The sequence below is a fragment of the Eschrichtius robustus genome, chromosome 16, assembly GCF_028021215.1.
Source record: "Eschrichtius robustus isolate mEscRob2 chromosome 16, mEscRob2.pri, whole genome shotgun sequence".
Lineage (NCBI taxonomy): Eukaryota > Metazoa > Chordata > Mammalia > Artiodactyla > Eschrichtiidae > Eschrichtius > Eschrichtius robustus.
The window spans coordinates 19,591,705-19,618,622 of NC_090839.1; positions in this window are offsets into that span (position 1 = coordinate 19,591,705).

Genomic DNA, 26,918 nt, shown 5'->3' on the forward strand with positions numbered 1-26,918 from the left:
ATACAAGATGTTGGTGCGGTTTGGAGATAGCCCACATCTGTACCGTAATAAGGCAATTCTCCAAAGTGGAACTCTCAGTGGGGTATTTATTTAATTCGTATTGGTTTTGGACCTCAGCCTGTAATGAGGAAAAATACGGGTAGAGGCAGGAGATGGCAGTTAGAAGTCTGTACCCTTTTTGAACATGAAAGTACAAAAAAGGTTGTGCATGTATTTAGGTTTTAGTGAAAATTCAATAACTTTGGCTGCACACACTTTGCTCCAGAACATTGATAAAGATGGGAGAGCTAATAAAGGACCCGAATTCGAGCTTCTTGGAGATTAAGGCTGGAGCAGTGCCAGGTTTGGCTGCCCCGATGCTGAAGAATGTGCTGATGTGTTTTTGCACGTGGGCCAGATGAAGACAAGGTTGATTTTTAAAGCATCTTCTAACAGCGTATGAGCCCCAGGATCCTACAAACACCAAACAGACTCTGTGGAAAAGGGATTCACTAAAGGGGGCTTCAGAAATGCTTGGGTTTCCTGCCAGCAAACGTCTTGACGAAGAGACAGAGAGGCCAGAGTTAAGACCTGGAGGGTCCTTCCCCAAATCCAGACCGTCCTCTGCCCCTGGATCTTTCTGTCACTCTGCAGGGCAGTGGTGGGAGCATCGTGTCCATGAGCTTGAGTTTGAGTCAAAAGGCCCAAAGTCCCCAAGTGAAGATCCGCCAAGTAGCAAGAAACTATAGAATGAGAAGCTGTAGGTTTGGCCTCTGGAACAATAAGGACTCTCCCTGAATTATCTAATGTCATCCTCATCACCACCAGCCACTGTCACTCCCTCCTATTTCAGGACACTCACTTGTCCACAGTCATGACCTTGCAAGTGGCAGAATCAGGGCTTGACCCCAGGCCAAAAGCATGGATGGCATGGTCTTAGCCCAACGAAGCCATCTGGGGCTTGGATCCTCCAGCTTCAGGAGGTAATCAGGGTCTGGAAAGAGATATCAGGGATGAGGTCCAACCTAGTGACCTGCCTTGTTCCTGGGCTTGACCACGTTTGCCGAGAGCTGTTTGGAAGCCATCTTGAAACCACCCCTCAGCCTTCTCTGCTGCAGGCTGCTGGATGCCCTCAGCTTACACTGGGGTCAGTGCTTTGTGGATGGGTTTGCCCACATTTGCAGAAGGCTGTCCAAGAACCATCTGTTTGAGAAGCTCAGCTTTTCCTCACCAGGCTGGAGATTCTCAACCTGCACTAGCTTTGCCTGAGGTCTAGATGCTTATTCGTTTGGCTATAATTAGTATGATTATTGCTACAGTACCAGGCATGGTCCATGACACATAACATCCCAGGTTACTGGTTGTGACAACTCAAGGAGGTTAGTGCCTCATTGTTCTTCTTTTACAGATGAAGAGAGTGATTTGATGCCAGGGCTGTCTCAATTCCAAGCTCGTGTGGTTAATGTTGACCAGGGAGGCTGTGAGTTGGGACCTTTCTGGACGAATTTGGAGGATGCTCTGGGCATTTTTGCCAGACTCATTGCTGTGAGCTGAGATACACATGGGCAAGGTCAAACAGCCTGCTCCCAGGAGGTACCCCCTGCACCCAGCTCTTCCTCCCAGCGGTCTCTTGCATCCCTAGGCTCTGCTCTGGGCCCTTGTTGTCTGCCTGAGTTGCTTTCCCCTTCCCTGTGGAGTCCTGGAGCTTCTCCCCCAGCGAAGCTGACCTGCCAGTGATAAATACCATTTAATTACAGAACAAGTTTTTCTGCCATTTTTCTCAGCACGGCTTCTATCGCTGAAGATTAAACTTCATTCCAATACCACTGAATTACCTTTTTAAAACTATTCTTTCAATGTGATTAACTTCACTTCTTTCCATTTAGCTGTAAGCAAAATCTTGTTTACAAGGCAAAAAATATCTTTGCCTTAATATCGGCAATAATAATACAAACGAACATTGCAAGAAAATAATTTATGTGAAAAACAGGAAAAAATGGCATTGATACATGAGGCTCCTCTTCAATTAATAAAAAGGAGGAAATATTTAAAAACAATTTATCAAAGAAATATATACAGTTCATACATCATGCATTTGCAAAGAATGTACTAATATTCATTCCACAAATAGCCCTGTGACCCGGGTTTTCGAATTCTTTTGTGTGTGACAAAATCTGGGTTGTGGTTAAAATCCAGAGCTGCGCTTGGTTAATAAAGTGCTGGTATCTGCAAGGCTACTGATGGAGAAATAATAGGTTTGTGTTGGTTAGACACCTGCCATCCTTTATTATTAGCCTGTGCTCACCTTTGAATGTGGCCAAAATGCATTTGAGATTTTTAAAGAAGGCGGTTGTTACTGAAAGCCTGGGTGGGCAACCCAAAACCTAGGATAGCTTTTCAGGCACACCTGCAACCATTTTCTCTCATTGGTGTCTCTTCTTTTCAGGACTGAAATCCAAAGCCCTAAAAAACCACAGTGGTATTAAGAATTGCAAAAGATAGCACAGGGAACTATATTCAATATTCTGTCATAAACCATAATGGAAAAGAAAATACAAAAAAAAGAATGTATATTTATGTATAACTGAATCACTTTGCTATATAGCAGAAATTAACGTAACATTGTAAATCAGCTATATTTCAATTAAAAAATAATCGGAAAAAATATTTTTTAAAAGAGTAAAAAAAAAGAAAAGAACTGCAAAAGGGAGAAATGCTTGGTGATTTTTTAAAAAAAATTGTTTTTGTTCGAAGCAAATTCTGGCAGACTGTTTTCCGAAAGTTGTCGAGGCCGGGTGGCCGCTGGGAAGCAGGGGCATCTGTCACTGCAGTTATGCAAATCCTCTCTTGTTAGGGCCAAAGTGTGGGGAGAGGGGACACATGGCTGCGTGTTGGCAAAACAGGCCCCGTATGCTTCCACTCGCATTTCTCCCTAATTTATTTTGACCATTTTCTTTTATGGCCTTCCACGAGATGCACTTCACAGGGGGTTCCTTTATGGGGCGATGCAGAGAAATTAGCATTTACATCATATTTAACAGTTTACAAGGAGGAGTTCTGCCCACACATAAAACAACATGCTTTTGCACAGAAAACACTGATATTGGAATGAATATTTCCGCATATGGTGTCTGCGTTTAGCTCACGTTTAGAATCATAGATGGCTCAAGAGGTAAAACAAAGAGTCAGCAAGTCTCTTCAGCTCAAGCCAGAGTGCCCCACCCACTATGCCACGCCACCCAGTTGGCACTGGGAGAAGGAGGCTGAGAGAGAGAGAGAGAGGGAGAGGGAGAGAGAGGGAGAATATACAGACCCAGGACTGGACAGCACGGGGGGGCAACTACTCTGGTCCACCTCCTCCGCCCTCAGAGCTCTGTCTCCTTGTCACTCATCCTCTCCCCGACCAAATTTTCTTGGCTTCTCCCCACCTCCCCCCACCACCCCTCCTCCCCCCTTTCCTTCACCTGTTTGTTTAAGCATATTAACTGAGCACCTACACGAGTCCAGGCTCTGACCTGGGGGTTAGCATGGTTGGGGAGAATCAGACACGCCAAGATTGCCTAATCCATGCAGTTTTTTTTTTCAGGCATAGAAAACACACCCAGACATGCACAACCAGTCTGAACACCTTTTTCCCCCATAAAGTACACGATGTCAAAATCATTTAGGAACTTCCAGTGCTGGTGACTCCTAGTGGCCAGGAGAAGTAGTGATGGACCTGACCTGGACCGGAGCCCTGATCTCACCCTGGCTAAACGCACCCGCTGTTTTCCCTGTAAGCTCTCCATCTTGTTCTACCCAGCAGCTGGTGGATACTGATTATCAGGAAATGTATTTACATATTCTCATCACAGTCGTAAACAACTCGTGTGCTAGAAGCGAAAACTGAGGCAGAAGCAGGGCAGTGGTGGCTGGCCATACAGACGCCAGTCCTGCTCTGTGTCGGGATTTGCTGCACCCCTGCAGCCCCTCTGAGGACTCTTCACTGTGTTGGTGGGTACCTCTGGGATCTGCATCACACTTGCCGTCTCAGAGGGGGGCTATTCAGAGCGATGGGCATTGACAAAGCGGCAGAGCAGACTGAGACAGAAGTCCCTGAGAATGGGGGACTGCCCTCTGGGGCAACCACCTCCGGGGGTGTCTCAGGACGCCCTCCAGAGAGAGTGCCAGGAACTGTTAAACCCTGAGAGTGCGGCTTCTTCCAGAGTGGGGGACAGAAGCTCCAAAAGGCTGGGGGAAGTGCCAGAAACCATCAGGGCAGGTTGACAGATGTGCTTCCAGCACCTGCCTCGCTCCTTGTGCTTGGCAGATGGGGTGCGGGGACCAGGCAGCCGAAAACCCGCATCAGTTTCAAACAACTCCCTTTCCCAAGCTGAAAGCAGAGCATTTCCAGAGGAGAGCCACCAAGCCAGTGCCCCCAGGGTGCTCCCAGCCAGAGAAAGTTCCACAGCACCTTGCACAAAGCGTGGTTTTGTTGATACAGGGGAATGTGGGTCCGAGTGAACATCCTCTGGCTTGTGAAACCCTTTATTTCTGCACCTGCTCTCGCCGCCCTGCATTTCACCTTTGGTGCCTTCAGACCCCTGATAACCTTGAGATACGTCCACTTGCAAGATGGGACTGTCAGGCTGAAGGCTGACTTGAGCTTCTAGAGCTGGTGCTGTCCGGTATGTAGTAGCCACTAGCCAGATGTGGTTACTGAACACTTAAAATGTGGCTAGTCCAAATGGAATAGATTGTAAGTGTAAAAGAGTCAGTGCATTGCATAAAAGAGTGTAAAGTATCTCAATAATATTTTTATATTCGTTACATGTTGAAATAATAGCATTTTGGCTATATTGGGTTAAATAGGATTTAATATTATTAAAATTAATTTCACCTGTTTCTTTCTGCTTTTTTAAAAAAAATGTGGCTACTGGAAAATGTAAAATGACATATGGGGCTTGCATTCTGTTTTTTTGGAAAAAGTGCTGTCCTGGAGGGCAGACCTTGTAATATGATTCTCAATGACATTGTACCTGTGTCCTTAGCCAAATTTGTCCAGTAGCCTTTATTGCTGAGGAACCCCAGGTCCTGGAGGCATCAGCCCATCCCTTCCACTCTTGCCTGGAATGTGAGTCAAACTGGGTCCTCAGGGATCCAGGCCAGCTGTTTCTCAAGAGTAGTGGCTGCAGATGCTGTTTCGGTGACTCTGAGCAGTTTCCGCTGATCTGTCACTCCAGCATTGAGACACAGCCCCTGTGCTGGGCCCCAAGGCTCATGTTTCTCCCTCTGGACCCAAAGGCAGGTTCCAAAGGGTCTTCTCTGGGCACCCCGTGGCCTCTCTTCCTGCTTCCCATGGTGGCTGGGCTCTTCCCTGGCTGACCCGCAGGACTCCCTCTCCTGCCTTGTACCTTCTCTACATTAATGGGTTGCCGGGTTCCAAGCAGGAACCCCTTTAAGCTGGAACAACCTTGAGAAGCAGGTAGGAGACACTCATCCCTAAGGAAAGGGGGCGCAGTGGGATGGGGTGCTATCTCTTCTCTCTCTCAGCCACGCCCACTCTGAAGCCCACTCAGCCAAGCCACCTTCTTCCTTTGCTCAGAGGTACATCCTCGTTGGATCCCCCAAAGGCAGCCAGAATCCTCCATCTTCCATGGCAGCCCCTCTCTTTAGGGGGTGGGCCAAGAAGTGCTTAATCTGCATTCCTCCCTCATCAAGTAGGTATTTATTGAGCACCTGCCTCATGACAGGCACCGGGCCGAGCACCGGCGATGGAGCAGCAAACAGAGACACACTCATCGCCTGGCCTCTCAGAGCTTCACTCTCGTGGGGAAGACACACGCCAATCAAGAAACCACACCTATGTCTCCTTACAACTAAGAGAGCTCTTTGGCCAAGGATGCCGGAAACCGATCTGGTCTTCGGTGGAGATGGCTGGCTGGGGTCAGGGAAGGCTTCATTGAGGTTGTGATGCTTGAGCTGATATTGTTGTGTTTCGCAAGCTTTGCTTTTGCTCCCATCCAGCTGCCGTTTCAGGGCTGGGGTCAAACTCCCTAGGAGAGGGTCCTGAGGATCAGGTGAGACCAGACAACATTTACCAGCATGGGCTGAGGCAGAATTGCCTGGAAGGGAAATTGTAATGAGAATAGAGAAGTGATCCAGAAAATCAGCCTGTCCTGGCATTAAGATTTAAGAGTAGGACCCGGCTGCACATAGGAGGGGGACAGGGCTGGAACTCAGGAGGGGTGAGGCAAGAGGTTCGAGGCGAAGGTGGTGAAGGGTGACAGAGTGTGCCTCCCCCCTCCACCGCCCCAAGTATGACTCCTGCTGCTGCACACAATGACTTCATGGATCTGTGCGGCCTGCACATTTCTTACGCAGTTCTTTGATGGACCTTGCGTTTTACTGGATCTCAGAAAAGCATCAAACAGTAGAGTGTGCCTGTTAGGGCACCCCTGTTGAAAAGAGCTCTGAACCAGGAGGCCTGGTTCCAGCCCTGATTTTGCTCCCCCTCTACCCGCTGTGTGACCTTGGGTGAGCCCCTTGCCCTCTCTGGAACGTAGCTTCCCCATCTGTAAAATGAGGGGGCTGGACTGGGTTGACCTTGAAGCCCACATGCATATCTCAGGTTCCAGGACCCTGGGAGTCAATGACGTGCTTGACTGAGCCGCTCCCAGCTGCAGCCAAGAGGTCAGGGTTCAAGCCTGTTATGAAGCTGCCACTCAGATGTTGCCACTTCTGATATTAATTTCTTTTCTCCCCACGAGGCACGGGGTCTTTACAGATGACTCCAAGGATTGCTTCCAGCCTTGGGGACACAAGCTGGTCCTGAAAGCAAATGGAGCTAAAACCTGAGAGTACCCCCATCCCGGGCTCTTGGTGAACCGCCCAAAATCATCTCTTCGAGCAAGTTGTGGCCGAACTCCCGAGAACAGGGAGCTGGCACAACAAACTTTCATTCTGATTGTCCTCAGAACCATGATCTGCTCCATTCCAATCCTGAATGAGCAGGTTTCCAGAGCAGAGGAAGCCCTGATTTTATCCGAAGTGCAAAGTCACGGACACGGGGTTACTCAGTTTTGAGTTAGAATCCTGTAACTAGTTGTGTAACTCTGGGAAACCTCCACAAACCGCAGTTTTCTCATGCCTCAAATGGGGATAATAAAGTCACCCACCCTTGCCATATTTTTAGGAGGATTAAAATGTGCTCACATTATATTATATCATATATAAGTTCCTGGTAACATTTAAAGCTGTATGTAGATTATTATAAAACAATGACAGGGAATTCCCTGGTGGTCCAATAATAAAATATATATATATCCCTTCCAGATGAAAAAAAAAATAGAGTTTAGAGATATTGTTGCTAACAAAGGTACCCTTCATTTGCACAGGGCTTTCACGTCTACTCCTCTGTTCATTTTCTCATTTTATTCTCACCAGGACTCATGAGGCAGGTGTCATTACTCCTGTGTTTCAGGTGGGGCAATGGCTCATAAAGGAGAAGTGGAATGCCCAAGGTCACAGCTACCCGAGGGACATAAACCCCCATCTGATTGCCTCTAAGTGGGGTGGTTTTCTACCTTCTTGCACTGTTTGGGCTGGATTCACAGCCCTCAGATCCTTTCTCCCTTGCGATTCTTGGGACAGCTGCTGTCTCTGTACTGTTAGGTGCTGGTCACTCAGAGCTGTGATGGTTTTGCTAGAAGGGCCTTTTAGCGCAGGTATGTGGTCCACTTTTCTGTGACTGGGCTTAGAATAACTCTGAGGGAGACCCCTTGGCCAGATGGCCAGAGGCCCCAGCTTCAACCTCAGGTGAATGGGGACTGGACGTGTGATGGACTTGCCCGTGTCCTGGGCTGACGGGTGGGCGCAGAGAGGGACCGACCACCCGCAAAGGTGAGAAACTCTAGGACAAGAGATCAGTCACTGGCCTCACTGACTCCTCCAGCAGGGTCAATTCCATCCCTCACCTTCCTCCTGCCACACCCCAGGCTAGGGCCACACACTCATTCACACTAAAACTTCCTTCCTGCCCTTGAGAGGCTGGCAGTCACAGCCTGGACAAGGGGCTGCGTTTGGGGGCCACCAGACAATCAGCCAACATGAAAGTTTCCGATTCCTTTCCAACTAAAATGAAAATGTCTTTTCAGGAAAAAAAAAAAAACAAAAAAAAAACAACACACCTTATCAGAATAATAAAATTAAATTATAACAGGGCTGTCAGTGACACAATATCTGAGGGTGACAAGATGTAATCTCAGTAAAAACATCGGATCTGTCTGTTTATAGATCTAATAAATTATGTTAGAATTGTGCTCTTATAAATCCCGGCTGTCGAGGAAACCTAACAACTAATTCATCAGTTGCTCGTACAGAGGTCTGCTTCTCCGTTCCAATTGTTCACCGCGTAGATAACAAGGAGCCTTCCAGACCGGCTGGTTAAATGTCATTTGTTTCAGAGCTGTAACACGGCACGTATCATTGCTCACACATAGTCACCCAATTATATTAACCTGGGCAGCAATACAGTGTAATGACATGAACATTAACGCAGCCGCTTCAGAGGGGCACCGGCTTCCCTCCTCGGAAAGGACCAGGAGCCCGGCCAACGGCTTCTCCCCAGCAGCTCCCTTGTCATTTTAATGCAAAAACAAAAGCTGTTGAGTGGAAGCAGCAGAGAGTCACTTCTTTCTGGCAGCCTCCGAAATGTAAAATAGTCCAGGCTTTATCCTCTGTCAGCTCCGAAGGGCTTGCCGGCTGAGTTTTTCATTCAGCGGCTCAATTTTTCCCTAAAGGACAGGATTCCTCTCCTAATGCCCCCACTCTTGAAATTCACAATTCCTTGTCTCCGAGCGCAGTTCTGGGGTTGTCCCAAAGATATGGAACGATGTGATGAACTGAACTCTTGAGAGACGCAGAGAGCCCTGTTTACAGAGGTAAATTACAAGGCGTGGGGTCCTTCTGGGCGATTAAAGCATTCGGGGGTATCTAGTTTCCTTTGTCTCGTCAGAGATAGAAGGGGAAGGTGAACACATCTAGTTGATCCCAAAGCCTTGCTTTTCTCAGTCTCGGCTCTATTGACGCGTGGGTCTGGATCGTTCTTTGCTGTGAGGGACGGTCCTTCTGCATTAACGGATGTTTAGTAACATCCCTGCCCTCTACCCATTAGATGCCAGTAGCACCCCGCGCCTCCAGCTCCCCAGTAGCTGTGACAACAAAATATGTCTCCAGACATTTGCTTCTGGGGGGCAAAATCGCCCCCAGTTGAGAATCATTGATCATGGGCAAGTCCTTCCCTCTACAGATATCCAGCAAATATTTGCAGAGCACCAGATCTGTGCTGGGTTTTGGGCTCTTTAAGTTGCTCTGGAACTTTCTTTTTTTAAAAATTTATTTATTTATTTATTTTTGGCTGCGTTGGGTCTTTGTTGCTGCACGCGGACTTTCTCTAGTTGCGTCCAGCGGAGGCTGCTCTTCATTGTGGTGCATGGGCTTCTCACTGCAGTGGCTTCTCTTGTTGCGGAGCACAGGCTCTAGGCGTGTGGGCTTCAGTAGTTGTGGCACACGGGCTCAGTAGTTGTGGCCTGCGGGCTATAGAGCACAGGCTCAGTAGTTGTGTTGCACGGGCTTAGTTGCTCTGCAACATGTGGGATCTTCCCGGACCGGGGCTCGAACCCGTGTCCCCTGCATTGGCAGGCGGATTCTTAACCACTGCGCCACCAGGGAAGTCCTGGAACTTTCTTAATAAAGGAGTGTCCTGTCTCTGAACTCCCAAAGTCTCTTTCCTCTTCAAACAGAGGTGGCTCTGCCTTTCAGACTCCTCACATTTGAAGCCCAGCTCCTCTGCTTAATAGCGGTGAAACCTCCAAGCTTCGTTTGTACAATGGGGGTAAAAATAGCACCAATCTCACTGGACTGTTGTGACGATTAAATGATTTATGCGGGTAAAGTACTGAAGGTCTGGAACAAAAGAAATCCTCGGTGCCTGGGGGTTGTTATTTTCATTAAATCCCACTCATGAAGGATCCTGGAGATGAAAAGTTGGCTCAAACCTCAGGAACCCATGGGTCACCAATTCTGGCCACTCTAAATCCATCAATCAATCAATCCGTCACCTACGTCCATAGCATTTTGTTAAGTGCCAGGTGCTAGTGTAAGTGCCTTTCAAATATTACGTCACTTGCTCCTCACAATGACCCTATGAAAGTCAGATGTTTTATCATTATCTCCATTTTTACAGGTGGGAAATCTGAGGCACAGTATTTTTTTTTTTTTTTTTTTGGTAATAATTTGTCCTGTGTCATTTATTTAGTAAGTGGTGGGGCTGGGATTCGAACCCAGGTAGACTGGTGCCAGAGTCCATATTCTCAACCACTGTACTCTGCTGATAACTCCAACACCTGTCTCTGATGGGAGTCAGAGACTCCTTGTCCTGCTTGGGGCTGAGGTGAGGGGAGGGCAAGGCCAGAGGGCTGGAGGAGGCCAGGGCAGAGAGCAAGCTCAGGCCATCTCCCACGCTGAGCTTGCTTGCCTCTTTCTGTTTGAGTTGGTCATGCCTGTTTCGTCTTCTCTACTTTTCCATGGAAATGTTTATTAAAACACACAAATATTGCCATGTTTAACAGCACTAGAACCCTGGAATGTTAATTATATATATATATACACACATAAATATAATATATATAATGTATATATATATAATATATATAATTTCCACTAACCAAAAGTCAGATAAAGTCTTGAGGCAGAAAATGGAGCCACATAAGGTGGAAGGCAGCCTCATATTCCCCATCCTCACTCCGTGGGAATTTTGTTCTAAGGAGGTCAGAGTTCTCAAGGCCTTCACTCCACCCCAGCAATACTCTCCCACCAGTATGGCTCCCAGCGCTGTCATGCCACTGGGGTGGAAATGCGTGAGGGTGGCTGATGGACATCCTGGGAGGTGACGTTGGCTTTGGGAAGGAGTGGACCCTGGGACAGACATGGGAGCTCAGGGGTGGGCGTTTGAATTTACACTTTACATGGCTTCTTCAGGAGTACGTGACCTTCTCACGACCACTTGGCCAGTTCATGAGCGTCTCACTCCCCATGAGCTGAGTCATAGTAAATACAAGACTGGAAAACACTGGAAAGTTGGAGAGAGGATGAGAGAATGCCATATGAGCCAGCTCTCCGGCATATGTACTGGGTCCAGTGATTCAAACAGCAGCCGGTTGGACTGTGAAGAGGGACCAGAGAAAAATCTCATTTTATTTACCAGACAAATCTTATGTCTGGATTGACTTTTCTTTTGTTTCTTTCTTTCTTTTTTTTTTTTTCTTTTTTTTCGGCTCAAGGATGAGTACTCAGAGGAAAAACAGGAAGCACATGAAATCTGAGAAAGTCTTCATCATAAAACAGGCAACACAGTGCGCACAATGCAGGGAAAGAACTTGAAAAACACTGATTATAGTAAACTGAAGATCATTTTAGAACACTTCTAAATCGGTCTCTTCAGTGAAATGCAGGGAAATGTGCAGCTTATGATACAAGAAATGAAAAATGAGCTGACGGTACACCAACATGAGATGTGAAGGGAGCAAGCTGAGAGGAGTTAGAAATAAAATGGAAGATGAGATAATAAATAAAAGACTAAATTTAAAGAAACAAAGTTAACATCAACATAGATGTATCACAAAGCAGAACTGGCAATGCAGAAAGTAGAGCCAATAATCGCTTAATCTCTATATGCCTCAGTGTTGTTATCTGTTCAGTGGAGCTAGTGCCTGCTTCAAGGAGTCAATCTGAGCAGTAAATGAAATAAAGCATACAAAACTCTGAGCAGAATATCTGGGGGTGAGGCATGCCTTTAATAAATATTAGCCATTATTTTTTACAAAAGAAAACCTAATATAAAAAACGTATTTATATGTGATCATATAAATATGATCACAAAATAAATGGTTTTAAATTTATTTTAGTTGTGCATTTGAACTAATAATAGGTGAGGCAGACATTGGACTTGGAATTAGAACTCTTGGATAAACTTGACAAACTCTAGCAAAATATAAAGAAAAAAAGCAGAGAATAAATATATGGAAAGCAGAAAACAGTGCTCCAACATAGAGATCATTGCTTTTCATAAAGAAGAGATCATTGGGTATATTCTTTTCTATATATGAAATACTTTAAAATATTAAAAAAAAACCTTTCAAAATGAAAAACAGATTTTAAAAGAGACCAGAACAACAAATAAAGTAACAACTGAAGGTGAATTAGAAGAAGACTTTCTCAACCTTAAGAAAGGCCCAAGTATTTTATCTTCTTTCTTTTTTCCTTTTTGAACTATAGTTGATTTATAATATTGTGTTAATTTCAGGTGTACAGCAAAGTTATTCAGTCCTACATATATTTATATATATATTCTTTTCAGATTATTTTTCATTATAGTTTATTACAAGATATTGAATATAGTTCCCTGTGCTATACAGTAAATCCTTGTTATTTATCTACTTTATATAGAATGGTGTGTATCTGTTCATCCCATATCCCTAATTTATCCCTCTCTTCCCTTTCCCCTTTGGTAACTATATAAGTTTGTTTTCTATGTTTGCGAGTCTGTTTCTGTTTTGTAAATAAGTTCATTTTTATTATTTTTTAGATTCTTCATATAAGGAATATCATATATAATATTTGTCTTTCTCTGTCTGACTTCACTTAGTATGATAATCTCTAGGTCCATCCTTGTTGCTGCAAATGTTAATATTTCATTTTTGATGACTGAGTAATATTCCACTGTGTGTGTGTGTGTGTGTGTGTGTGTGTGTGTGTGTGTGTGTGTGTGTGCGCGCGCACACGCCACATCTTCATTATCCATTCATCTGTCGATGGACATTTAGGTTGCTTCTATGTCTTGACAGTTGTAAATAGTGCTGCTATGAACATTGGGGTGCATGTAACTTTTTGAATTAGAGTAAGAACAACCTAAGTATCTTAGAGGGATTCCATAGACAAGTTAATTGGGAAACTTTGTTTACCACATCTCCCTCTTAGAGAGTAGCAATGCCCAGTGCATATTTTCCTTGGAACCCCAGCTTGGTAAAGGCTGACTTGTACATAAACAAGTTAACTAGACCCTATACGATCTGACCTCCATTGCAACTCTAATCTCATCAGCTTCCACTCTCCCCCCTTGCTCATTCTACTCCTGTCAAAGTGGACTTCCTATTATGTCTCGGATATACCAGGCATGCTCTCAGTTCAGGGTCTCTCCATATGCTGTTCCTTCTGTCTGGAATGTGCTTCATCAGATATCCATATGACTAGCTCCCTCACTTCCTTCAGGTTTTTACTTGAATATCACCCTAATAAAGCGTTCCCTATGACCCTATTAAAATTGTCACGTGTCCAATTCCTCAATGTTATCCTCCCTCTAGCATGTGTCATCTTCAGAAAAGCTGTATATTTTATTCCTTCATTTTGTTTATCATCTGTCTCCCTTCACTAGAATGTCAGCTCCATGAAGGCAGAGATTTGATCTGTTCCATTCATTGCTGTGTCTAGATCAGTGTTTCATACACAGTAGGTGCTCAACAAAGATTTGTTGAATATATGAATTAATAAACAAACAAACTCTACAGGCATACAGGAAGAAAACAGTTTACTATAAAGGACAAAGATCAGATTGCTTTCAGATTTTGCTGTAACTGTGAAAGCTACAAGACAATAAGACCATATCTATGGAATTTTGAGAGGAAAAGTTTATGATTCAAAACCACACTATTCTCAGCCAAGTTGTTCATTTGTGAAGACAACGGAAAGATGTATGTGCAAAAGTGTATCATTTATGAGCTCATCCTAAAATACAGAAACAAAGCAAATAGAATCCTTGAAGATATACTCCACTTTGAGGGAGACACAAGAATGAGTAAATCCACATATAAAGTCAGGGTAGTAAATATTAAAACCAGTTAAACATAGAGCTGAATGTATTCTGTTATTTTAAGGACCATAACTATAGTCACTTAGTAATGCAATTATCTAAAAACAATTCTTGGAAAAGAGGAACGTAATATAAACAAACATAAAATTAAACATTAATGACCTAAAGTGTAAAAATTCTAGATTATATCAATGAAAACATGAAAGTGGGTTAGGAAGGAAAGGGGGGTAAATTTTAAAATGCTGACTCACTCTTCTTAGGAGTGAGTCAACAAAAATGACTTACTTCATTACACTGATGAACACACAAGTACAGGTTCAAGCATAGTTTTTACAAGGAAAAGACAATCACTTAAGAAAGTGGTATACTCTTCAATTAACCAGAGGAGAAAAGAAAAACAAAGAGAACAGAGTTTATGGGAATATTTTGATATATTATTACTAGTGCTTTTCTATATTTTAAAGGTTTTTCAAAATTTAAAAATTAGGCCAATGGAAAATATAACTAATGGCAAGAAAAGCACAAAACCCAGAAAGTATAAGATAGCAATACAATAAGAACTAGAATTCTGAGTCTTTAAATAGAATAAACTTTAATACAAAATTCAGACTTTTAGACTGAATTCAAGCAAGCAAGTAAACAACAGAAATCACCTACAAATTTTGTACAACACTTACCCCTACATCAAAATGACATAGAAAGACAAGATCAAATTCAAAGTAAAAAGCATTAAACGAAAATAATTTTATTTAAAATGGAAACAATCCATAATAAGAAAAAATAGTCATGAATCTTGATGTGCCAAATAACATAACATTAAAATTTATAAATAAGAACTGTCAGCAATACAAAGGAAACCGATGAAACACAGTAGTGGCAGAGGCATTTCATACACTTCTCTTTGACAGATCATGTAGATAAAAATGTAAGTAAGGATATTGATGAGTACAGAAATATAAATATATTTATGTATATTTCACTTAAATCTATTGCAATAAAGGCTTCCTTGACCCTTGGAGATTTAGGTAAAATATTTCCAGCCTCATTTCCATGTCTTAGGTCTGTCAGATGCTCCCTAAAAGTTACCAATCTCACCTCCTCTTGGCTTCCTTTCCCGAGTCTGTATGATCTTTCCACAGGTTTCCATGAGACTCCACTTAAGTCAAGTATTTTAGATTTTGTAGCTCCATAGATGATTTTGGGTGTGCCAAGTGGAAGGATCACAGAATTCATTGCTCAGTTCTGCGCATCCCTCACCTTCTATTTTCATTTTCCTTTGCATAAGCCCATCCTCCCCATAGACGATATGACCCTGGGAAATAGAGCTCCTGTTTTTGTGGGTTCTTTCCAGACTAGCAGCCCCTGTGAATCCAAATTGCTTCCCCTACTTTCTTTAGAATGCTGATAAATTAAACCTTACTATCTCTTTAGAAAATTATTATCATTGATAATCCAATTTCTTCCAAATTTTTTGAATGTGAATTCCTCTATGTAAAACATTTTGAGCCTACAGTTTCAATGTGAACATATTTTAAAATTACATAAACATACCACTGTACTAAATGTACTAAATGTTTGAGATTGTCTACCCCAATATTGTCTGTCTCTATAGTATGGTTATACCTGAGAGATACTGCAGGTTCAGATCCAGACCACCACAATAAAGCAAATATTGCATTAAAGTGAGTTACACAAATTTTCTGGTTTCCCAGTTCATAGAAAAGTTATGATTACACTATACCGTAGTCTATTAAGTATGCAATAGCACTATGTCTAAAAAAACAATGTACAGACCTTAAATAAAAAATAATGCTATCAGAAAAGTGGTGTCAGTTGATTTGCTTGAGGCATGATTGCCACAAACCTTCAATTTGTAAAAAATACAAAGTCTGTGAAGTGTAATAAAACAAAACTCAGTAAAATGAAGTATGCTTGTATATGAAAAATTCACTTTGTGGTACTGAGAATCCCGAGATGACTGCAAAGAGGTTAGCAGTCATCCTTCAGAGGAGCTGAGGCCAATGAGAGGCTCATGGTATCTGTATTTAGTCATTATAAACCAGAGGAAGCAAATAGTGGCTTCACATGAGTCCCCACTGAAAGCCACAAAGGCAGACACTACAAATTACTGACACTAATTTGTAACCAAGCTACTTCTCACATGGTCAATGCCTTATAATGTGCTGCAGTGGGATAAGCAGCAGGGATTTGCTTATTTAACAATGGTCAATGATTTTCTACAGTAATGTCAGTGGAGCCAAGGAGTCTATTATTATAATTGTAAGAACAAGTCAAATGTAAAAAAAAAGTGTTATCATCTTATAAAAACATTTGATAAGACTCAATATCTATTTCTGATTTTAAAAATCTTAGTTAACACAATTTTAACCACTCGTTACTCAACAAAATTTTAGCCTTAAACAAGTAGTCAATCCATACATAATGGTGAAACACCATGAAATTTCATTTCATTGAAATCAAGACTAAGATAAGAATGACCCTCTACCCAGTAGAGGCCAGAAACATCTCTCTAATTGTGATAACCAAAAATGTCTCCAGACATATTGCCAAATATCCCCCAGGGGGCAAAATCATCCCCAGTTGAGAATCACGGTTCTAGAAGTTTTAGCAAATGCAGTAAGATAAGGGGAAAAGTCCACTATGCAAATAATTGTTATATCAAATATTGTTTTAGAAGTTCTAGTAAATGCAATAAGACAATTTAATCTAGTAAATGCAATGAGGCAATGTAATTTTCTAAATTACAAATTACAAATATTGAAAGAGAGAATTGCCATTACTTGCAGAAGATGTTTTTATCAGCCTAGAAAACTTAAAAGAATTAACTAGAATATCTATTGGAAGTAATAAAACGAGTTCATTAAGGTGGCTGGATATGGAATAAATGCACAAAAAAAGCCCCAAATTCCAACAACCAGTTAGATAAAATAATGGACAAAAAGATTTTACACCTATAGCGACAATAATGGGATATCTTGAGTAATAAACTCACTAAGATATGTACTGGAATACATATGAAGAAAACATACAATTTTATTGAATAAGGTGTTCCTGGATCCACCTCTAGAGTGATCTTTTGAAACTGAAAACGTGTTACCATTTGCTTAACATTGTCAGTGGTTTTCCATTGCCTTCAAGATAAAGGCTTAAGTCTGTAACATGCCCACTTTGGCCCTTGCTGATCCTTGCAGACGTTTGCTCCTGCCCACTCCCTGGGCTCCAAGAGGACCCAGTATATTTGAATGTAGGGTCACAGGCCTTCCACCTCTGCTCTTCTTCAGCCTGTACACCCTCAGAACTTTCATCTTATACAGCATAGTTTTCAGCCCCTTGACCACGCACATCACCTTTCTTTGTATATATTCCATTAGCTAAACAAAGTCTCTCTTTAAAGTGTGGATCTAGAATTGAATGCAATACCCTGAGTGTGGTCTGATCAGAGTAAAATATTGTCCCCTCCCTTGTCTTAATATTTCACTCATCTATTCATTAACATTTCTAGAACGCATATGGAAATGTATTTAATTCCTGGCTCTACCATTTATTAGCAAGACACATAACCTCTTTGAACCTCACTGTCCCCTTCAACAAGATGGGGATAACAGTGTCTCCTCCCAGTGCTGTGAGGTTAGTACATAGCACTTGTTGTTTTTCCCTTCGTATTTTCCCGTTAGTCATGTCCCAGTCTCCTCCATCCTTTCCCCTTCCTCATCGTCATGCTGTCCATACCAAAGTGATGACTTTGCTAGCCTTTTGTTGAAGCTGACTGGTTGGACCCGCTGCCTCTATTTGCACCCCCTCAAGTCCTCTTTGCAGAGCAGTCTTTGTAAAACACAGGTTGTATATGACTCCTCTTCCAGTATCTTTGATGCCTCTCCACTGCCTCCCCAAAGTTAAAATGTTTTATCTGTAACTGGGCTGTGTCTACCTTTCTAGCATCATTGCCCACTCCCTCCCTCTGGGCACCCCACACCCCAGTCTGGCTCAGAAAGTCCTTGGCTTGCCAAGTCATGGCCTGAGAGAGGAGATATTCCACGTGGGCCTTCCTGCTTCAAATTCCCTCCTCTCGAAAGATTCTCAACCCAGAGAGAAAAGATTATAACAGAATAATGTGGCGCTAAAGACAAAACTGCTTCTTACCAGAGTAAGAACCAAGGTCAGGGTGGGGGTCTGGCTGGGAGCCATGAAGTTTCCAGGAGGATTCCTCTCCCGGAGCCAGAGAACAAGCCCTGGGGCTCCGGAGGCCCCGTTTCTGAGCACAACATCTTCCCCAGCCCAACACCTCATTGGTCACGGACACTCTTCCATTTCACGGTCAATTGGCCATAATTTCAATTATGTAGGAAGCTTTCATTTTACATGCAAATTCCAAAACAACTCAGAAATCTGTGGAGAAGCCTAGGTATAAAGGAGCAGGAGTTTAAGCCTGAGAGGTGAGAATACCCCCATATTCTACATAACTACCCCTACTGGCCCTAGCACACTCAAGAGGGTATTGTGAACAATGATTATTGAGAGAATTTGGGAGGACGGGAGGTAAAGTGTCTGGAACATAGCAGATACTAAATATAATTTAGTCTAATGGTCTTTTTTTTCCTTTAGCAAAGTCTGTTTGCTAAATGTATGTCTAAGACGTCATGTTTCTATCTTACAACACCTTGTATATCCATACAGTCACACACAGAAAAGTTTCTATTGTTAGGTTAAGATACTTAAGGTTTTCTTTTTTTTTGGATTCATAAAAAAATTTTTTATTGGAATAGAGTTGATTTAAAATGTGTTCGTTTCTGCTGTACAGCAAAGTGAATCAGTTATACATACACATATATCCACTCTTTTTTTTTTAAGATTCTTTTCCCATATAGGCCGTTACAGAGTACTGAGTAGAGTTCCCTGTGCTATACAGTAGGTTCTTATTAGTTCTCTATTTTATATATAGTAATGTGTATATGTCAATCCCAATCTCCCAGTTTATCCCCTGGTAACCATAAGTTTGTTTTCTACATCTGTGACTCTACTTCTGTTTTGTAAATAAGTTCATCTGTACCCTTTTTTTTTAGATTCCATATATAAGGAATATCATATAATATTTGTCTTTCTGTGTCTGACTTATTTCACTCGAGTTTTGATTTGGAAATCCAGATCCCAATTCAAGGGAGAGGGTTTTAGCCTCGGGTGGGATGACCTTCCTCCTCCTCCCCTCTGCCTTGACTTGAGCTGACAAAGCAGACACCAGACAGACTAGTGGCAGAGCCCATGAGGCATTTAATGAATGGCAGGGAAACCCTATGGACGAGAGATTCTCAACCTTGGTTGCCCATTAGGATCACCTGGGCAGCTTTTAAAAGCCCTGATTCCCAGGCAACCACCCAGGCCAAGTGAATCAAAGCCTCTGAGGGGTGGGGTCCAGGTTTCAGGGACTTCAATGTTCAGCTGAGGTTGAGAACCGTCATCCTTCTCTCCCCTGAGGATTTTACTATCACAGCTCTGCTGCTATCTGCAAGGAGCAAGAAAGGACCTTACATAAGCTGAGTGCTTGCTATGCATCAGACCTGTGCTGGGAATTTTCCTTATACGCTATCTTCATAACAATGCCGAGAGGTACATATGATCATCTTCGCTTCCAGGCGTGGGATCAGCAGCTCAGAGGGGCAAAGTGACTTGCTCAGGGTCACTTAAACCCAAGTAAGTGATGGGGTTGGGAGGTGAAGCAGGGTTTTCTGGTTCCAAATCCTATGATCTTTCAGTTTCCTCAAGGTGCATGCGCTAGGAGAATGGACCCAAACCTGCCGCGCCCAGGGTGGGTTTCAGCTGTCACCTCCTTGTCCTAAACTGATTTGAACAGTATTTATGCTTTCCCTTGTCCCCAGAGGGAGAAGCATGAGACAAAACAAGAACTGAGATGCAGGAAATAACCCTTATTCCTGATTTTACTGCATCTCCTGCAATAACTTCAGGACCTCTGCCTTATGTGCAATTCAAGCCATCTGCATTATATGCCATCCAGCTTGTACACCCACATACACAAACACTTTCATTCACACACAAACACAGACATATACACATTTGAACCCATGCATTAAACAAATACAATGGGGAACCTACTATATGTCAGGCACTGGACGTGTGTATATTACACCTGATTATATCGGAAGGTGGTTCATTGAAGAGAAGGTTAAATGCATAAGTTCCGCAGATAGATAACTTGAATTTTGAGCCCAGTTTCCCAGCTGTATAAACTTAGCCAAGTTAGTTGAGTTGAATTTTTTTCTTTTTCTGCCATTATTGTTCTATGCAAGAATTTATACACACATCTTCCTGGGTGTGGAGCTAAAATAAAAGAGGGAGCTGGGGGGACAGCTCATAGGCCAGTGTCCTCAGAGTCTCTCCCTGAAGTCGGCTGAGGCTCCCGTGGCGGCAGCTGTATCTGTCCTGATCCCTCTCAAGCTGAGGTGTCAGCTTCCAGGGGGATCAGGTATCAAGCCAGGACCGGCCAAGGCCAGCCAGAGGAGACCTGGAGGCTGGGGGTGTTTGTGCTGAGCATAGGACCTTGCGACTATAAGATTGAGCTGCCCCAACCTTGACTCTTCCTGATGCTTTGAGCAGTGAGGGTAGGTGTGGGCTTCCTTTCTCCCTCCTGGAATTTGCCTGGCTGCTCCGAGGGCTCAGAGAGACAGACAGATGGACATCCCTTGGAAGACAGCCCTGTGCTGTGGTTAAGAGCATGGGTTCTGGCCTTGGACCCATCTGGGTGACTCTCAGCCTCCCTCTATGCTTAGCTCACGGCCTGGTGCACAATTATAGATCTCTGATGTTGGCGTGGTAAGCTTGAACCTACTCCCCTTGTTTTAATACTTAGGCTTAGTCAATTTTCCTAGCTTTAGTCCTTAAAAGAAAGAAAAAACCCCTGATTTAGAGAACGTTTGGGCCTAACAGAAAGTCAGTTCTTCCTTGCTGCAACTTAGCAGGGTCCTGCAGAGCCACAGTGAAGACAAGGTTTGCCAAGTTGGACAGATGGACACAGGCCCTTTGCCCAGAATCCTTGGAGACCCTTTGGAAACCATTTTGGCAAAACAGCTGCACAACATGGGCGGGGGAGTCAGTGGACCTGGATGTGAATCTGCATTCTGTTACTGTGCAGCCCTGGGTAAGTTACTTAACCAATCTGAGTCTCAGCACCCTCTTCTCTTCTTTGAGTAACGGCTTCAGATAAAGTGTATTGTAATCCATTGATTTTAACTTGACTACTTCTCTCTGACGCCTGAAGCAAGGTCAAAGTCCTCTGTTAGACGTGTTCACAACATAATGATCCCTCCTCGCGGAGGCCTCATACCTGCGTCATTGGATATTTACCTGGGGGATGATTTGATTGCTATCTACGCCAGTCAAATGTGAGCTCTGTGAAACAGGTACCTTGTCTAACTTGCTCATTGCTGTACCTCCAGGCTAGCCCAGAGCCTGGCACATAGTAGAAGCTCAGCAAATATTTGTTGAATGGTGAACTCAGGAGTGGTCAAGCTCAGGCAGTCAGATTCACTGATTTACAAAGCGGCCCGTGCCAAGAGTTCCTGGGAGCTTGATGTCAATGATGTCCCAGTAGATTGACCCATTTCACAGATTAGGTAACAGGCCTCCTGCCTCCGACTGAGCTGCCTCAAACAGAGGAAGAGAGTGCTGAGGGAATCAGGCTTCCTTCCACCCTGAATGCCCATTCACATGGGGCTTGGAAGGGAGGTTGGAGAATCAGGGCTTGGTGAAGCTATGTGTGGTCTCCTGTCTCTCCAGCAAGGACATTGAGCCGATAGGGAGCTGCCCAAACAGCAGAGTAACCAGGGACAGAGGCTGGGCCTGGGAGTCAGGAAGCAGGGTCCTGCAGATGTAGCTGTAAGACCCAAAGTGAAAATATGGGCATCTCTGATAATATCACCCAATTGTCACGAGGATCAAAAGAGATCATGCAATTCAAGCATCGAATAATGATAGCAATGGATTATTACACATCGAATAAAAGAAGAATCTCTGAGTCCATAGAGTCAGAAATCAAAAAATGAATTCATAAATAGATGGAAGGAGGGAGAGCTCTTTTTACTGTATTCTTACAGTAGAATGGGAAGTGGGAAATGGAAAAAAGGTGTTGGATTTAGAAAAATCCATCATTTTGCAACCATCAGAGTAATAATTGAATCATCAATACAGACTAAAATGAATAAGTACAAGGAAATTTACATAAGTCAAAGCATTGCTCCACAAATTACCTATGGATAACAAAGGGAAAATAATATCATTACCATGGAGAAATCTGGGATCACCACATTACCCAAGTGACTGAGGTCAAGATCACCAAGAATGGGACAGATACGATGCACTGAGAAGGACACATCACTCCTGTGTCGTTTCAGCCCCAAATTCATAACCTGAATCTAATCAAGAAGCAGCAAACTGAGGGACCTTCTACAACATAACTGGTCAAAACTTTTCAAAAGATTTCAAGGTCATGAAAGACAAAGAGAAGGGAACTGTCTGAAGGAGTCTGAAGAGACACGACCAGTAAATGTAACACGTGCTCCTGAACCAGACCCTGAGACAAGAAAATAAAGGGCTATAAACAGCATTAATGGGAGGGTTGGCAACATTTGAATATGGACCATGAACTAAATTATAGTATGGCATCTCTGTAAATTTCCTCATCTTGACTATTACATTGTGATTATGTAAGAGAATGTCCTTGTTCTTCGGAAATACACCCTGAAGTCTTTAGGGTTTAAGAGGGGAAGTGAGACAGTGCATTGGAGGCCTTGGCTGGATACAGAGACTGTATACAAGGCTACTTTCTTGGGTGTTGCCAGGAAATATGCTCCCAGCTGGAGGAACTCAGCCCTTTGATTGGTGCTGCTATGTCCTGCACACAGATACAGGCTACCTAAAATGCACCCTCAGAGCTAGGTTACCACCCCGTCATGGCTGGGGAGTGGGGCTTCTGGTCCTTTACAATCTCTAGATCTTCCCTCCCCCATGCCATCAGCTCCCCGTTACTCAGACAACGAGCCAAAGACATAGTGTTCTCCTGTTTATGTACTATCTATGCTCCCAGTCAAAACCCACTAGAAAATACATCGAAACAAAATTAACTTGACAGGGAAATGGATATTTGAATGAAGCTTCTGCTTAAAACAATTTATCATGTTCCATCGTACGTCTCTACAAAACCAGGATCACGGGTGATTTAGCTGAAATGAGGGAATTCATTACTCCCCGAAACATCTCGGGGAGTCATTTCACAGGGGTTGGGGATTGTGGGGAATGAGGGAGGGAACAGACATTGACCAAGCTCCCCAAACCTGTAGGATACTGTTAAGCTCTTTTTTATGCACAGCCCCACTAAACCCTCACCGTTAGCCTGGAGATAATGATCAGGGCCAATTTCACCAGTGAGGACACTGGGACTCTTTAGAGTCTGAGGGCCAAGCCCGAGGTCACCCAGCTAGGAGGTGAAGGGCCCGTTTTTCAAGGTGGGGAGAATCACCGTTACTCTCGTCAAGGCTGGAATGCGCTGTCTCATCCCCTGCATAGCTTCCTGACCTCTTAGGAGAGCCAGGCTTGTTTCTGTGGGTGTGGGAAGCCACAAACCCTGTCTTGAAGTTAAGACCCTTCAGTTAAGAGCTTTCAGCCTTGTCCCAGGACACATACTCCTGCTGGGCGCTCCTACAGATGTCTGGCAGATGCTGGGTAACCTAGACAAAGTGTAGCGGCGTGAGGAGTCCCAGTTAGAGGACTCATATCATTTACTCCATCAGTTACGCACTCATTCATTCATTCTGCAAACAGAAATTGCGTCCCTACTATGTACTGGACCCTGGGGATCCAGGGTGCTTAACATGGAGCTTAGAGTCTAGTGTCTCAAAATCTGGTCCCTGCATCAGCATTATTACCTGGGAACTTGTTAGAAATGCAAACTCTCAGGCTCCACCCCATACCTACTGAGTCAGAAGATCAGGGAGGGGGTCCAGCAGTCTGTGTCTTAGCAAAGTCCCCTCCGGTGATTCTGATGTGTACTACGGTGTGAGAACTATACTCAAGGGCACGTAAAATAACGACAGGCTGTGATAATAACAGCTAGGAACAGAAGTACTTGAGAACTTTGGGGCTCTGATCATTATAAACAGAGCCCAGGACTGCATGGAGATGCCCTTTCCACTTCCATCCTGTCTGGAAGTCTGATCTCTCCTCGCCCCAGACTGAGCAGCTTTATGGAACATATCCAGCAGGTGACCCATGGCCTAGCCCAGCCTGGGTACACTGGTCCTGCGGGGAGCCCAGGGATGCCCTGAGGGACCTAGGATGGGAGTCAGCTGGGCCTGAAGACAGTGAGCACCTTTTAGGTTGTGTCTCTCCTACACAAAATGGGGCATATCAGTGAGTCAACCAAAATTTGCAGGAAACAATGATTCAATCTGATGGCATCAAAAACTGAGCAGGGAGTTTGGGAAGCATTTGGGGCAACAGTTCACAAATCGTAGCAGGCAAAAGAAATCATACAGGGAGTTTATCAAACGTTCAGACTGCCAGGCCATACCTCCAGATGATTCTACCGCAGGTTTGGGGGAGGCCCAGAATTGGCAACTCTTACAAGCCCCAGCAAAACAGTTTGAGGAACACCCTTTGAGAAACACTGTCTCGTGAGATGCATTCACTGGGGCAGGCTCACAGCTCTAGCCACGCGCCCAGGCTTATAACCTGACCACCCCTGGCTCCTGGGCACCCGGAGACAGGTCTGTGGTTTGGGGGCAGGTTTCTCGGAAAAGAATGAATAACTACTCTCATCTGATGGGTTATAACAGGGATGAGAAGGGCCTTTAGCCTGGCTGGGGAGTGGTTAATGGCTCTATAAAGCAACAGAGAAATAATGAAGCCTTTCTCATTTTATAAAAGTTGCTTTGAAATCTAATTGGAATATGATAGTTGAGATCTCAGGCTATTTTTAAACAAAGTATGAGTTCAGCAGGAATAATCAATACGAGAGCTGTGAGCTGCCCGTCAGCCTTATCTGGGACGAGTCATGCGCTTCCTTTAGGAAGAGTCCTTGAGGATGGGACAATTGGATGGAGGAGAAAGGGACCAGACTTAGAAACAGACCGGGCTCTAGGATGTGGACAACAGTTAGGGGAAGAGATGGGGGAGGTCATGAAATCTCCAGACCCTCTCAAACATCCCATCGGGCACCTCAAGGGAAAGAGTGGGTGGTTGCCATGTGGATGGTGTGTGACCTCCTCTGTTAGATTAGAGGAAGCAAACACACTATATTACGACTCCCAGGAGAGAGAGCTGTGGGGATGGTTTAGTGAAAAGGAGCACGAATCTTTGGAGCCAGATCCTAAATTGAAGCTCAGCCCTGCTCATTTACTCACTGTGTGACTTGACACATCTTGCAGCCTTTCTAAGCCTCAGTTTCCCCCCCTGTAAAATGGTGACAGTAATACTGACCTTGAGAGTGATGAAATGAAATTATAATAGCAATCACAGCTAACCTGTGTGCACTTAATGTGCATGCGTTATTTCAGTTGGTCTTTACAACAACCGTATGAAGTTCAGGGAAGTGGAGGGCTTTGCCTTACTAAATGCAAATAAAGTGTTCAGGATAGTGTCTGGTACAGAGTAGGTGCTCAATTAATATTTGTTTCCTTCTTGGGGCAGGGGGTGGGGGCCGTAAGGAGGCTCATTTCTGAGAACTGAGCCCTCCCATCAGCTGCACTTCCCCAGTGGGAAGTGATGACTTAAGTCTCCTGAGCCAGAGCAAGACTTCCAGAACCAGTGGTGGGGTATTTCTGATCTTGCTCTGACACTGGCCGAGCAGGCAGATTTGGCAGCGCCTGCGTGAGCCAGGGTGCACAGAACCCGGAGACACTCACGTGACCACTGCGGGGCCGCTTCCCAGGAACGTCCCACCCAGATTTGCCTTCTTTGAAGAAAAGGAATGCAAAAGGCCATTTTTCACTTTTAAATAGCTTTCATTCTATGTCTTAATAAATGCACGTTTGTTGATTTGTGTAAGCATGATGTGGGAAGTCTGCAAATGGATGTAATCTGCACCGAGGGCACATGTAAGCACCAGTGAGCACTTTTGAATAATGAATCCCTCCCGTAAAAGACGGACGCTATTCATAATAATTCCTTGCTTTTCTCATTTTGCTGTGTACAGTAGCGATTAATCAATTTGCAATGTTATGTCACCCGCAACAAATTGCTAGCACCAAGACAAATTTATTGCTTTATGATAAAAGAACTTGTTTAGGTAGAAATAAATTAAATTTGGGGGGCTGTCCTTTGGGTTTGATGTTCACATAGGTGACCCATAGAGAGTGGGCTGCCGGGGGTGAGGGGTGAGAGGTCTAGATGATTGCTGCGAGGACCTGGCATCCCGGGGAGGAGTATAAAAGCAAGAGAGGGCATTTGCTCAGTTACTGACCCTGAGACAGGGCAGCTCTGGCAGGAGACAGTAATGTCAAGAGCTCCCAGAGGTTCTCGGGAACGCGTGCTGGGCTCCCGGTGTCAGGAAGTGTAATTTAGAGCTTTGTGCAGAGAGGTTTGGACTATCAGCAAGGCTCCAGGGAGACACACCCTCTTCCCCTTCTATATTTCACACGAATTATAAGATCCTGATTTACCTCAGATTGGCAGACGGGAACCTCTCTTCTAGAAACTTGAGAGTGAAGGAAACCTTCGTTATAGGAACTGGGAATGGGGTTCAGAGATCAGAGTGTGACAGAGGCCCTGATGCTTTCGTTTATCAAGGCTGCTGATGTATTAAAATACTGGGGGAGGAAAGGCCAAAATGATGTTACCAAAACTGTGGTGTAGTAGATGTTACGTTCGGCAAATGAACGCTTTTCATACATGCGAAATTTAATACTGCATAATGGGGCTATGAACTCAGACACTGTCCAAAGCTTCCATCTGAAGGTCTTCATGGTATAAAGGCTGGGCTGGCTGGGTTGCCACCGTGGCAAGGGTGAGC